The sequence below is a fragment of the Callithrix jacchus genome, chromosome 2 (genome assembly GCF_049354715.1).
Source record: "Callithrix jacchus isolate 240 chromosome 2, calJac240_pri, whole genome shotgun sequence".
In the NCBI taxonomy this organism is placed as follows: Eukaryota; Metazoa; Chordata; class Mammalia; order Primates; family Cebidae; genus Callithrix; species Callithrix jacchus.
The window spans coordinates 55,446,569-55,459,347 of record NC_133503.1 but is presented as its reverse complement, the minus strand read 5'-3'; the positions used below and the strand labels follow the sequence as shown (position 1 = coordinate 55,459,347).

At 37.4% G+C, this 12,779-nt stretch overlaps 1 protein-coding gene across 4 annotated transcripts in view; it reads right to left on the bottom strand.

The window, feature by feature from the left end:
* The window catches only part of SGCD (sarcoglycan delta), a 1,112,169-nt gene that overhangs the window by 675,515 nt on the left and 423,875 nt on the right, over positions 1–12,779 (bottom strand). Inside the window, exon 1 of one of the 4 annotated variants that reach the window (XM_078363716.1) lies at positions 5,126–5,183. The exons of the other annotated variants lie outside the window; for them this stretch is intronic. The gene's annotated coding sequence lies outside the window, so the exon portion shown is untranslated. Of the gene's footprint in view, positions 1–5,125; positions 5,184–12,779 lie in introns of those variants that run through there. 4 annotated transcript variants of the gene reach the window in all.

The following is a 12,779-nucleotide window of genomic DNA, read 5'->3' as shown; positions in this document are numbered from 1 at the left end:
TGGGGAGAGATCGCATGGGGAGAAAAGCCAGATATAGGTGAACGGGATGAAGGCAGCAAATCACGCTGCCATGTGTGTTCCTATGCAACTATCTTGCATGTTCTTCATATGTACCCCAAAACCTAAAATGCAATAAAAATATATATAAAATTTTTAAAAAGTTACTGTTACAATGGTCAAAATGATCCCACTTGATGCTTGATGCATCTCTCTTACCACCATCTTCATCTTCCAGTCTTCTCTTCTCCCCCTCATTTATTCCTCTCTAGCCTCTAAACACCTCTGACTCTATTAGGAGCCTTTGAACTCATCATTCCCTCTACCTGGCACACTTTTCTCCTCACTGTTTCTTGTCTTTGCTCAAATGTTACCTTTCCAGGGAGGACCCTTGCAAAATTACCCTACTTAAAATTGTAAACTCTTACCACCTGTCTCATTCCCATTTCTCTAGGTTTAAAAGTATATTTGATATATTACATGTCTATCTGCTTATGATCTGCCATCCCCCAGTAAAATGTAAACTCCATGCATGCAAGAAATTTTATCTCTGGTATCCTGCTGGGTCTCAGGCCCTTCATTTCATTGAGAGCTTAGCACAAAGGCGGAGCTCAAGAAATATTTTTGAATGAATGAATGAATTAGCAGACAGGAAGGTTAAGTAAACCTTCTCATGGCTACTCAGCTGATAAGTGGCTGTGCCTGGTTTGAACCAAAAGCATTCTATCTCCTGCAATTTTGACAACTATGAAATATTTACTAGATGAATGTCTTCTAGTGTTGGGCTTAGGAAAAGAATTGGTATAGTCTGGAGTGTGATGCAAAATATGAATATTAGGTATATTTGTGAATCTGGCACACAAAAGCCCCAGAACTATTTCTAGGAATCCCTAGAGAGTATGTGTGGCATGTCTTGGTATAACTCCGCTTAGAGGCTAATACTGAAATCTCATTGTTACTTTCATCATGTCTTTTTCAGGTTTTCTGCCTTTGTTTCCATGCCATTATTTCTTGTCATTCCCTCAAATCTCAGTCCCTGCTTTACTATAAAAAGTATTAAGTAAAGGAATCCAGGGTTAGACCAAAACAAAAAAACAAAAAGAAAAAAAAACCGGGGGTGGGAAAGAGATGTGTTTAGGGAAAAGGTATTGACAGTCATCAAAAGACTTTATATCTAAATCTAATTAGGTCACAAATTTGTCATGTCTCTTTAGGGTCATCCCTTCCTATCCCTGGGGTACTCCAGATGCTGGAGTACAGTGGCACGTCTCAGCTCACTGCAACCTTCACCTCCCAGATTCAAGCAAGTCTCCCTTCCTCAGCCTCCTGAGTAGCTGAGATTACAGTTGCCTGCCACCATGCCTGGCTATTTTTGTATTTTTAATAGAGACATTTTTACCATGTTGGCCAGGCTTTTCTCGAACACCTGACCTCAGGTGATCCACCCACCTTGGCCTCTCAAAGTGCTGGGATTATAGGCATGAGCCCCTGAGCCCAACTGGTACCCCTCATTTTTATTTTATGTTACCCCTCATTGGGGTAACATAAATTCCTTCAAAGATCTTTAGCTCCCAAAAAATGATTTTCTTTTTTTAAATAATAAAAGGGTCCCTTATTCCCAGTAGTCTAAAATTGGTTAGAAAATATGGTACAGTGTTTAAGAACTAGGCTTTGGGGTTTACTGCTGTGGTTCTGGTTCTGGTTCCATTCTGGTTTCACCAAGTTCCATTACATAAACATAGGATGTTTATGTAAATGAAATGAAATCATAGGTAAATCATTCATTACTGTGCATAATGTAAGTGCTCAATAAACTTTTACTGTTCATTATTTTTAAAGTTTTCACTGCTGTAGGCTTACATTCTGCATGACATTTCATGAAGTTATCTACCTTCATCTTACTCCCCACTGGAATCTCAATCTTTCCATCTTTTATCATAGGACATTGCTTTTGTAGCCCTTAGTGACTTTGGACAACTTTGTCTGGACCAGCTCCAGGCTCAGTTGTATGCAGTTACCCCAGCTGCCCCCACATTTCAGGGCTGATGGCAGAATATTGTAACATGAGAAAGTCATGATTTCTGAATCATTTATTGTCTGCTTTCCTGTACCTGGTAATTTGAGGATGATCTTGGCCCTGGTTTTGGAATGTCAAGCCAGTCTACAATTATTCCTGCATTCTGAAGCCAAGAGACACAACTCTGGAAGCGAACAATGCTGTAATTCAGCACAATGATAGATGGAGTTATTAAAGAAATCGTGCTGACTGCTTTGAGAATTCAAATCTCAAGTCTATCCAAAGACAACTTTCTTTCCTCTTTTCCTAACTGATATTAAGGAACTGTCTATGTTCAGGTAGTAACAACATAAAAATGTCACCTACCTTTCAGGTTTAGTTACATCCCAACCTAATAAATAGTTACAATGCTTCAGGGAAAAGATACTCACAATCCATTTCCAGTCATCCAAGGACATGATCCAAAGCACATTTACAAAGCAGATGTTTATGGAATACATACTATTTGCCATGCACTTTGTTAAAGACTGGGGATATGGTAGATGATAATAGTGACTTTATTCCTACCTTCAAAGACTTTGTTCCAGCAGTTTTTCTTAATCTTTTGTAATTTCCTAACTTTGCCCAGATGTGGATAGACATGACAAATTCCTACACACTTGTTGATTCTCTCAATAGTGATATAGGATATACTGACATAAATATCCCAATTTCTTCTTGATAGAGAGAGACAGTTCTATAATTCTTGGTTTTCTTGGGAACAACTTACTCTCATTTCCTTACTTTGTTCCCCACCTCCCACCCAACACACAACTCTTTCTGCTTTATTTCCATCCTTTGATCAAGAAACAAAGAAAGTATTCACTAAATTCCACCATCTATTAACAAGATGCCACACAGCACAGTAAAGGACACTAGGTCCAGAGGGCACAGCTTCAGAAATTAGCTTGTTTGAAATCTTTGGAAACTATAAAAAAGGTTAATGTTATTATATGGCAACATAAAATGTGAAAGTATATATTAGGAATAACATCAAAAAAATAACATCAAGAAAGAACAACATACATCTTAAATCACCAGTGTCTGCATGGGGAGAGTGCTAATCATAGAGGTAGGTGGCATCTTTGCCTGTCAGGCGGCCTTGAATGCTTCAGGGAATCTGTCATTCTTCAAGAGGTATCAATTAGTCGTTACTCTGATGGCAGGCTGTGAACCACACCTCTCTAATCGTTAGGTTGTGTTAAAAATGATTCCTGTGAGCATGAAGTGCACACAGACATAGATTTCACAGATACCCTGACACCAAGACAGACTCCCGAGAGAGGCAGGAATCCCAAGAAGGCAGAACCAGGGAGAGTGGGAGCCGTAGAAGGTATCAGCAACTCTAAATGGATCTTGATAAAGATTTTTGAGCAGAAAAATCCTGCAGGAAAGGAAGAACTATAGATTCAAATATACCTAATTATGAATTTAAATTTAAAACTATGCCAACAGGTTTGGGCCCTATTGGGAATTAAAGAAGCATTGCTGTGAAGATTCACCTCTCAAGTAGAAGTATGATTGTAGAGATACCATATAGGCATAGACACCTACACATAGCATTCTTGTTGTCAGCAATGCTTCCCAACATGTATATTACTTTAATTTGCAGAGAAGGAAATTGAGGTTTGGAGACATTAAGTAATCTGACTGAAATCACATAACCAGGAAGTGACAAATCAGGATTCAAACTCAGAACCGACCCTGGAGCACACTGGCATTCGCCAAACATGCTGAAAGTTGCCGTTGCTTCTTTCCTGGGTTTTATTTCTGATTAAACCTAGTTCTGACACTCGGAAATGCCACAACTTAAAATCCAAAGGAATAGCTCAGTCTCCTAATAGTATAATTGAAAACTGGCCCAGCTCAGATTCTGCTAAGAAAAGTAAAGGCACCCAAATAGAAGATGGCATATTTCCTCCAAAGTCCTCGAAGTGGTCACACTACATACTGGAATGAGCTACACAGACTGTAAACCCAGCACCAAGTCACCCCTGGTGGACAGCCTCAGGTATAAAATACGGATTGTATTTTCTAGCAGGTGACAACAATACCCAAAGTAGGGACTACAAAACATAAAATACTTTGGGCATCTAGATACAGTCAACTGTAACCAGAATCACCAGTTTTGGCTGGCTAAATATCAAAGACCTTGCCTTCTGTTTATTTCTAGTCTGGACAACAAACAATTGAACTGCTGGTGAACAGGAAAAAAATCTGTACTGCTGGATTTTAAAGATTATTGAAAACATCCAGTGACTTCTAGATATCTAATCTCTTGCCAATGCATTAGCATTATTTTCCTACTTGGTCAGCCTTTTAAATTGAATGGTGAAATCAAAGGGACTTTGGAAAAAATGTCACTGAATGTGAAAACGAGGCTTAGGAAATTTCCTGGCACCTGGGCTAATCGCTGATTTATAGCCTTATTGGCTAGTTAATGAAATATGTGTCTTTCATAAACTTTCAAAGATGGGTTAGACATTGCTGGTGTGCAAGTAGTAAAAGTACAGAATGTACACAGAATAGACGCCCTCTCTCACGCTTCTCTAAGTGTACCCTCCCAGCACCTCTTCCAGTCTGACATTTGCTAATTTAACTGTCTAGAAATATAGGTACCCCCTTTGCCTTAATAAATTTGTCTTTGTTACCAGGAAAGTGGTCCTCATTCCTAGCCAAACAGTAAGAGTATGTATGATTTCCCTAAATGCATCCACTCTTGGCAGAATTCACATAATCAGTCCCCACATCCCACAAGCTTCCATGCCCAGCAGTGCACCAGCATGCCATGTAGATAGCAGCAAAATTTGCAGGGCAGCATGCTATCCCACACGTCCTCCAATCTAGACTGTGGGCCCTCTGTGCTGCCTCAAACCCAGGCAATGGCTGACTTCACTACACTCTTGTTACTTGCTAGTGTGAAGGAAGAAATGGACCACATGCTGAGACAGATGGGTGATTAAATTACCAGGGGCTATTTTTGCTAGCTTTCCATATATCTGTAGATACCTAACACGATTTTATTCAAAATGATCAGAATCACTGATATCAGCGAAAATAGATCAGCATCACCTTATTCCCAGAACAGCAGCCTTGGATCTCCTGTTCTTAGTGACACAGTAAATCAGATCCACAATATTACACCACTGTGAACACAAAAAAGGATGCTCAGCAAAAAACTGTCATTCTAGGAGACTATCAACAAGGATATTATTTTGCCTTGATACAATAAAATGCAAAGATAATACTGGCTAAAAGCATTAGATCCCAGCCTAGGTTTGATTCCTGGCTCAGCCACCCTCTAGTTGTGTCCTTGGGCGTGTTACTTAACATCTCAGTGCTTCATCTGCATCACAGACGCCATGATGATACCTCTCTCAAAGAGTTCTGTGTGATAATCAAATTTAAAGCACTTAGAACAGCATCTAGTAAGGACTTAAGTATGCAATTGTTTGCTGCCAATATTCACTGTCAAATGATTTTTGGGATTTTATTTTTGCTTTAGTGAAATCATTCCAAAATAATGGAAAAACTATGATTAAAAGAGACTTAGGAGTTAAGAAGGTCTATTTTAATGAATGAAACTCATTTGGATCTTGATTTACAAACAACAAGTGAGAAAAATTATAATTGATAATTTGAAGAGTAGATATGTGATATTAAAGATTTATTAATGTCTTTGATACAATATCCTTGTTATATTTACAAAAGAGAGAAGACATCACGTGCCTCCTCATGGAAGTACATAGCTTTATAGGTGAAGCTGTGTAGAATCAAAAACATGCAACCTAAATTACATCAAGTTGTTATCCTTCAATCTCAGTTTATAGAAAATCCAAGCGACTGAGAAATATGCTATAAATAATATCACAGGAATTAAATAGGCAACATTCAGACTGTGAGACTGTTTACAGGACAAATGACCCCATTGTCTTCTACATACAAATTACAAGAAAAATAATGAACAATAATGGAAAAACTATGGATTAAAAGAGACTTAGGAGTTAAGAAGGTCTATTTTAATGAATGGAACTTATTTGGACCTTGATTTACAAACAACAAGTGAGAAAAATTATAATTGATAATTTGAAGAGTAGATATGTGATATTAAAGATTTATTAATGTCTTTAATATGATAGCCTTGTTATATTTACAAAAAGAAGGTCATCTTGTAATGATGAATATTGAACTACTTCAAGAAGTGATACTGTGGGTGGGAATTTGCTGCAACAGGGTTTGGGTAATATATAAGAGTGCTCATTAACTAGTAACCTTTAAGGTTTGCTTATGGGTAGATAGGATTTCATTATCCTATCTTCTTACTTTAACATGTTTTAAATTTGCCATAATAAAATTATATATATATAAAAAGATAACTGTTTGCCAGATGGAAGTGCAAATAGCATCTGCATGCCAAAAAAATGATCCTAATAGTCCTCCTTTCTGGGTGGTAAGGTTATGTATCATTTGACCTTTTAAATTTTCAAATTTTTCTTAATAAGTATTTGATGCATTTACAAACAGAAATGAAATATTTAATGTAAAACAGTTTATTTCCATATGAGATTTTAAACAATTAGGAAGCAAATTTTGCAAAATCTTAGGATTTGCTGAAGCTGAGTGATCAGCACACTGTACTCATTATATAATCTTCCTTAATTTAAAAATGTAATATTTTTAATACTATATTATAAAAGTTGAAAATAAAATATCTGGACTATTACCTGCTATCCCTCTGTTAGGTTATATTGAATACCTTTTCTCCAAAATAATGTCTACAAGTAAAGTGTGTCACACAATGGAAAAAAATATGCATAAGAGATTCTAGGAATCTGTCCTATGGCAAAGCCTGTAAGAACATTAATCTATATATCTTTAAACATTTTGAATTTTAAAGGAATAAAAATATGACTTATAATTTACTAAAGGAATTTTACTTTTATAGTGCTCAATTATTAGAAAAAGTCTTATCATTCAGTTAAAAATATTTCAAATAACAACTGCATGGGGCTCTAGGGACCAGCCAATTGTATCCTACTATTTCATAGATGGGAGGAAAAAGGCTTATTCAAAGTCACATAAATGACTTGGGTTAGGTGCATGAGAAAAACCCAGGCCTCCAATACCCATTTCCCATCTTTCATGATCATGTTGCACAATGTGGCATTCAACAAAATGCTTCTGTGATCCTAGTAAAACCACAAACCTACATAGATCTATTATGAGAAAAGGGATATGACAAATATGTGGATACATAAAGAGTTGTGGCTTGTGTGAGGGTACCTGTGAGGGAGAAGAGGGGGTTAAGTCTTTAGAGACTATTTATCATAGCAGTTTTAGGTCTGCAGCAAAATTGAATTGAACTTCAGAGAGCTCACATATATATCCCTTGTGCTCTACCCCTCCCCGCAAATGCACAGCCTACCCCACCAACAGGCATGGTTAATTTCTTACAATTTATGAACCATTACATTGACACATTAGGGTTAATTCTTGGTGTTGTGCATTCTATGGGTTTTGACAAATGTATTATGCTATGTATCCAGCAGTATAGTCTCATACAGAGTAATTTCTCTGCCCTAAAAATCCCCTGGCTCCATTCATTTATCCCTCCTTCCCCACAAATCCCTAGCAACTACCATCTCCATAGTTTTTTTCTTATCTAGAAAGCTATATTGTTGAAAGCATATAACACAGAGACTTTACAGATTGGCTTTCTTCATGTAGTAATAAACATTTACCTTTCCTCCATGTACTTTTATGGTTTGATAAAAATTTCTTCTTAGCACAGAACAATATTCCAATGTAAAGATGTACCAAAATTTATTTATCCATTAATCAAAAGAAGGACATGTTGGCTCCTTCCAGTTTTTGGTAATTATGAATAAGGCTGCTGTAAGCATCCATGTGCAGGTTTTTGTGCGGACCTAAGTTTTTCACTCATTTGTGTAAATACCAAGAATGTGATTGCTGTATCATATGGTAAAAGTAGGTTTAGCTTTGTAGGAAACTGCCAGACTGTCTTCTACAGCAGCTGTAAAGAGGGGCTCAATTTTAAAAATGATCACCTAAGTGAAAATCACACACAACCGGTATTAATCCTAAAATATCCTAGGTAGGCAGCATGCTGAGGCTGATATTCCGTAACTCAAAAGCCACTCAACGGTAAGATCTCTGAGGTCAGGGAATTTTTTAGTGTTTGCTATATTCCCAGTCCCTAGAACTGTACTGGAGCATAGTAAGTTCTTATTCAATGTGTGTTAAATAAATAAATACAAGCAAAGGAAAAAATATTCCCTCCAGTTTTGTAGCAGAGAGTTCTTTGGTCAAAAACTAGTGAAATAAAGACTTTTCTTAGCAGGCATATTGTTTAAAAAATAAGTATTTCTAAACAATAGAATCTTACTCAGGCAAAGTCCTCACTCTATGAAAGTATGAAGGCCTGGAACAGAGAAAGAACAGCAGAATCTCCTCTCTTACTCTGGGCCATGGGCTCACCGCATGCAACAGGGGACAGGATCTTCTACACTATTTAAACAGTTTTCTTTTTATTTGCCATGCACGTACAGTGGAATTTACATAAATTAAATGCACATAAGCCGAAACTCCACTATAATTGCAAAACCATTGCATTGGAAATAAGCCTTCATTGAAATCACATTAGAAACCAGAAAGATTAAATTAGATTTGGAAGCATATTTAGCCCCATCAAGAGGTAGATTATAGAAAGTTTATAAAACAACACAGATATACACAGCAGGCCACAGAGTGCCTGGCCAGGAAATGAAACAGCCTCATCGCCTCAATATGGAGGGGAAAGCTGTCATATCATATCAAGGCATGGATGATGAATCACCCAAACCTTGAACTCTTGCTCTACAAACTTAACTGGCCGTGCAAACAAACAACTCACCTATTTACCCGGCCTCAGTTTCTTCAACTGTAGAAGGGGCATAATATTACCTCTATATGTGATTGTTTCATGGAGAGAGACTACATATGATGGGTCTAGCATCCTGGCTTTCAATTCTCAAACAAAAACAAACCACAACAATCCCTTAAAATCTAGGTGTGAAGTAATGGGAATTTATTTCAACCTTGTTACCACCACAGGTTTGCTGATCCTGAGCTTCCCAAAACCTTACGCTTCCCATCCTCAGCACATACTAAGTTACTATGTAATATGTATTAAGAATCCAGAGAGCCCTATGAATGGCATAAATGTGTCTTAGGTGACTGGCTACTATTTTTCCCTCACCCTTCTTACTAGGCAAATGTGAAGCTAAATTAGTCACTTAACTTAAAGTTCTCTGAAAACATTGAAGTCTAAAGAAATGCTTGATAATTGTTCCTAGCCATCTGGTGCCAAGTTATGCTCATGAACTTACATGGAGCCATTTGGTAAAAATCCAAAAATGTCTATCTTAATTTTATATCTCACTTACTGAAAGTTTCAAGTTGAGAAATTTATAAGTGGAGAAAATGATTTATATAAAGGAAAACAAATGAGTAAATCTTTGAACTCATCCACATAAGAAGGCTTACAAAAATCCACCTTTGTCACCCGTTTTAACGCAGGAAAGTAAGGTAACATCACACTGTTAACCTCTCTGATCCATGAGCACACACATGGTAAAGGATAAATTGTGGCTGCTTTTCTTTCTCAGTTCTTTCACATGACTAGCTACACATCAGTGCCTCACATGGAGAAGAGTCCTGGACCTACTGTGGTCTCTCTTCTTTCCTAGACCATGCCACTAAAAGCAGACATCCCCTTGTCTGCATTATTATAATAGCCTTCCAACTGGTCTCTACTCAATATATCTCCGGCTGATCTCAATCCATTGTTTACTTTATAGATGAAAGGACCTTCTTAAAAATAAATGATTTCCACTTTTCTGTCCAAACTTTCCATAGGCTTCTCACTGCCCTTAGAATGAAATCCCAAATTCTCAACACTGCTTAGGAGGTCCTCTGAGACCTGGCCCCTGGTCTTGTACCACACCCTCTCACCTACTCAGTGCGCACCAGCCATACTGGCTGTCATTTCCTTCACTGTGAAGTGTTACACTCTGTCTTGCCTCAGCGCCTTGAGAATACTGGAAATAGAAGGTATGTATTTTGACCCACAAACTCTCAAAAAGAAACATGAAAACAGATTTGAGGGTAATTTGTGAATGTCTCTGAGCACCTCCTCTCTTCTTTCTCATTCATGAAGAGGTTGTGTCTATCTGCCCAAGGATGTTTTAGAGCTTAATTTTCTTCCTTAATGTAATAGTGTAAATAGATCCAATTTGCTAAACATATTTTTTTCTTGTTCAAATATTGTCTCTCTCATTCTTCCCTCCTCACCCCAGATCTCAGACACTTCACAACACATTTACCCTCGCAATGTATATAAGCTGGCAGCCTGGATGCTAATCTCACTTTTCAAGCAGGGTCAAATCAACTGAGACACCCACTTGGAGAAGCTAGAAGAACATCACTTATCATTCCATGATTTTATGACAACATCTAGCTTCTGAAAATCACTGGATGTTACTCTAAAAATAAAACATTACAGATAATTACCCCTTAGAATGGAACAAAATCATTGTATTAATTTGCAAAGTTATCTTGGATATGGAAAGAGAGGTTTTTTTTTTTTTTTTCTTAAGTTGCCGGTATACATGAAAAAGCTCATTTCCAAGAGGAAATAGGAGAACAAAAAATTGCTTCATGATTTCTGAAATTCATTTTGCTGCTGCTAATAACAAGTCCAACACTGTGCATTCCCCAGGAGTCCTCAGGAAGAATTACAGAAAGTATGTCAGAAGGAGAGAAAGAAAGGAGCATTATAGGTGAGTAAAAAATAGCTTTTTAGTTTTGGAAGAATATTTGGGAAGTCTATGGACACAGAACTCAGTACAAGTAAGTTCAAGTAGAAATCTAGTGACTATAATTCCAAGGGAAGAAATGGAATAAAGCATTATAGAGGCCACCAAAACAAAATTAAAGGGAATATTAGTAACAGTAATAATAAAACCTAACTCCTATTCATATGTATTCATCCATTTCTTTCTCCTAACAACTTGTGAGGTAGGTTCTCCCATAATCTCCACCTCACAGGTGGAAAAAACAATCAGCTTATCCAAGGCAGTAGTGCTAACATTTGAGTCAAGGTGGTTTGGCTTCGGAGTCCACACTTGTAACTGTGGCACTGTGCTGCTTCTCACATCTTAAAGGAAGTCAAACACAAAGAGATACCTTAAATATTACACTTTGCCATTAATCCCCAAAGCAGAGGTGAGTTATCTGCTCCTGATAATGCAGGAATAGAAAATCAGCATACTGTGTAAATAAACAAAACTAAGTCCTAGACATCATCTGACTTGTGTCAAATGATGCAAAGTCTCCAGATTCGTAACCCATAGTTGTCCTAACAAGCCCTGATACCTAAGTTGGCAAAAACCTATGGAGTGCTTTTGAAATGTTTGTCACACTGTTGACAAATGAGTCAGACATGGAGCAGTAAAGGGATTAGGAAAGTAAGTAGAAGATCTTGTGGGATCACAAATGAGTGGATAACATACATCTGGGACATCAGAGACACGGTATGAGATGGAGGCTGAAGGGGGTCTGACTGGATGAAAGCATAAGAGGGAAAGAGATGGGACGACAAATTCAGGCAGAAGAAACTATGGGTAAGAAAGCTTGGAAGAGAGAACACTGTAATTTCAAGGAAATGTATAAAGTCCTATATGGATGGATGAGTTACATGTATTGAGGAAAGAACACTATAAACAATCAGAATGAAAAAATATATTGGGGCCAGGCACGGTGGCTCATGCCTGTAATCCCAGCACTTTGGGAGGCTGAGGCGGGTGGATCACAAGGTCAAGAGATCGAGACCATCCTGGTCAACATGGTGAAACCCCGTCTCTACTAAAAATACAAAAAATTAGTGGGCATGGTGGTGCGTGCCTGTAATCCCAGCTACTTAGGAGGCTGAGGCAGGAGAATTGCCTGATCCCAGGAGGCAGAGGTTGCAGTGAGCCGAGATTGCACCATTGCACTCCAGCCTGGGTAACAAGAGCTAAACTCTATCTCAAAAATATATATATAAATTGATCCAATTGATGAATATTGGCAAATACTCTAAAATAGGGCTTTTCTTTCTTGAGAGGTGGCTTACTAGCAAGCATTGCCTATACTCACTGAGTGTTTGTTGCTGTTATTATTGGAGACAAATAAATAACATAAAGGTTCTATTTATACTACTTTAGTCCTTACTCTATAGACTCTTCATGTATTAGGGATTGTAACACAAACCTGAAGTAATGGACTGTTGTCTAATTTCTTAGCCGACTGTGTTGGCTTAACACACTCACAGCAAGGCTAAATACTGAACTTGATCAACCTTCTTCTCCAAGAGTTCCTACTAATCCTTGTAGACCTATAAGTCCACAAAATATATGAAATAGAAACAATACTTTTGATTAGAAAAGCCAGTAAGACTTGGTAGAAATAATATCAATGCTTTCAATATTCTTAAAGTAAATACAATTAGGAGTTTTATATGGCTGTTTCAAATCAATGAAATTCTGAACATGTCATAAAGATTTATTTGAAAAATAAATACCCAGTAAATTTCATTGTTAATATTTATAACAGATTATACTTTTTCAATGCTTGCTATATGTATCAGACATCTGATCATCTAACAACCTCTATTTGGTTTTAACTA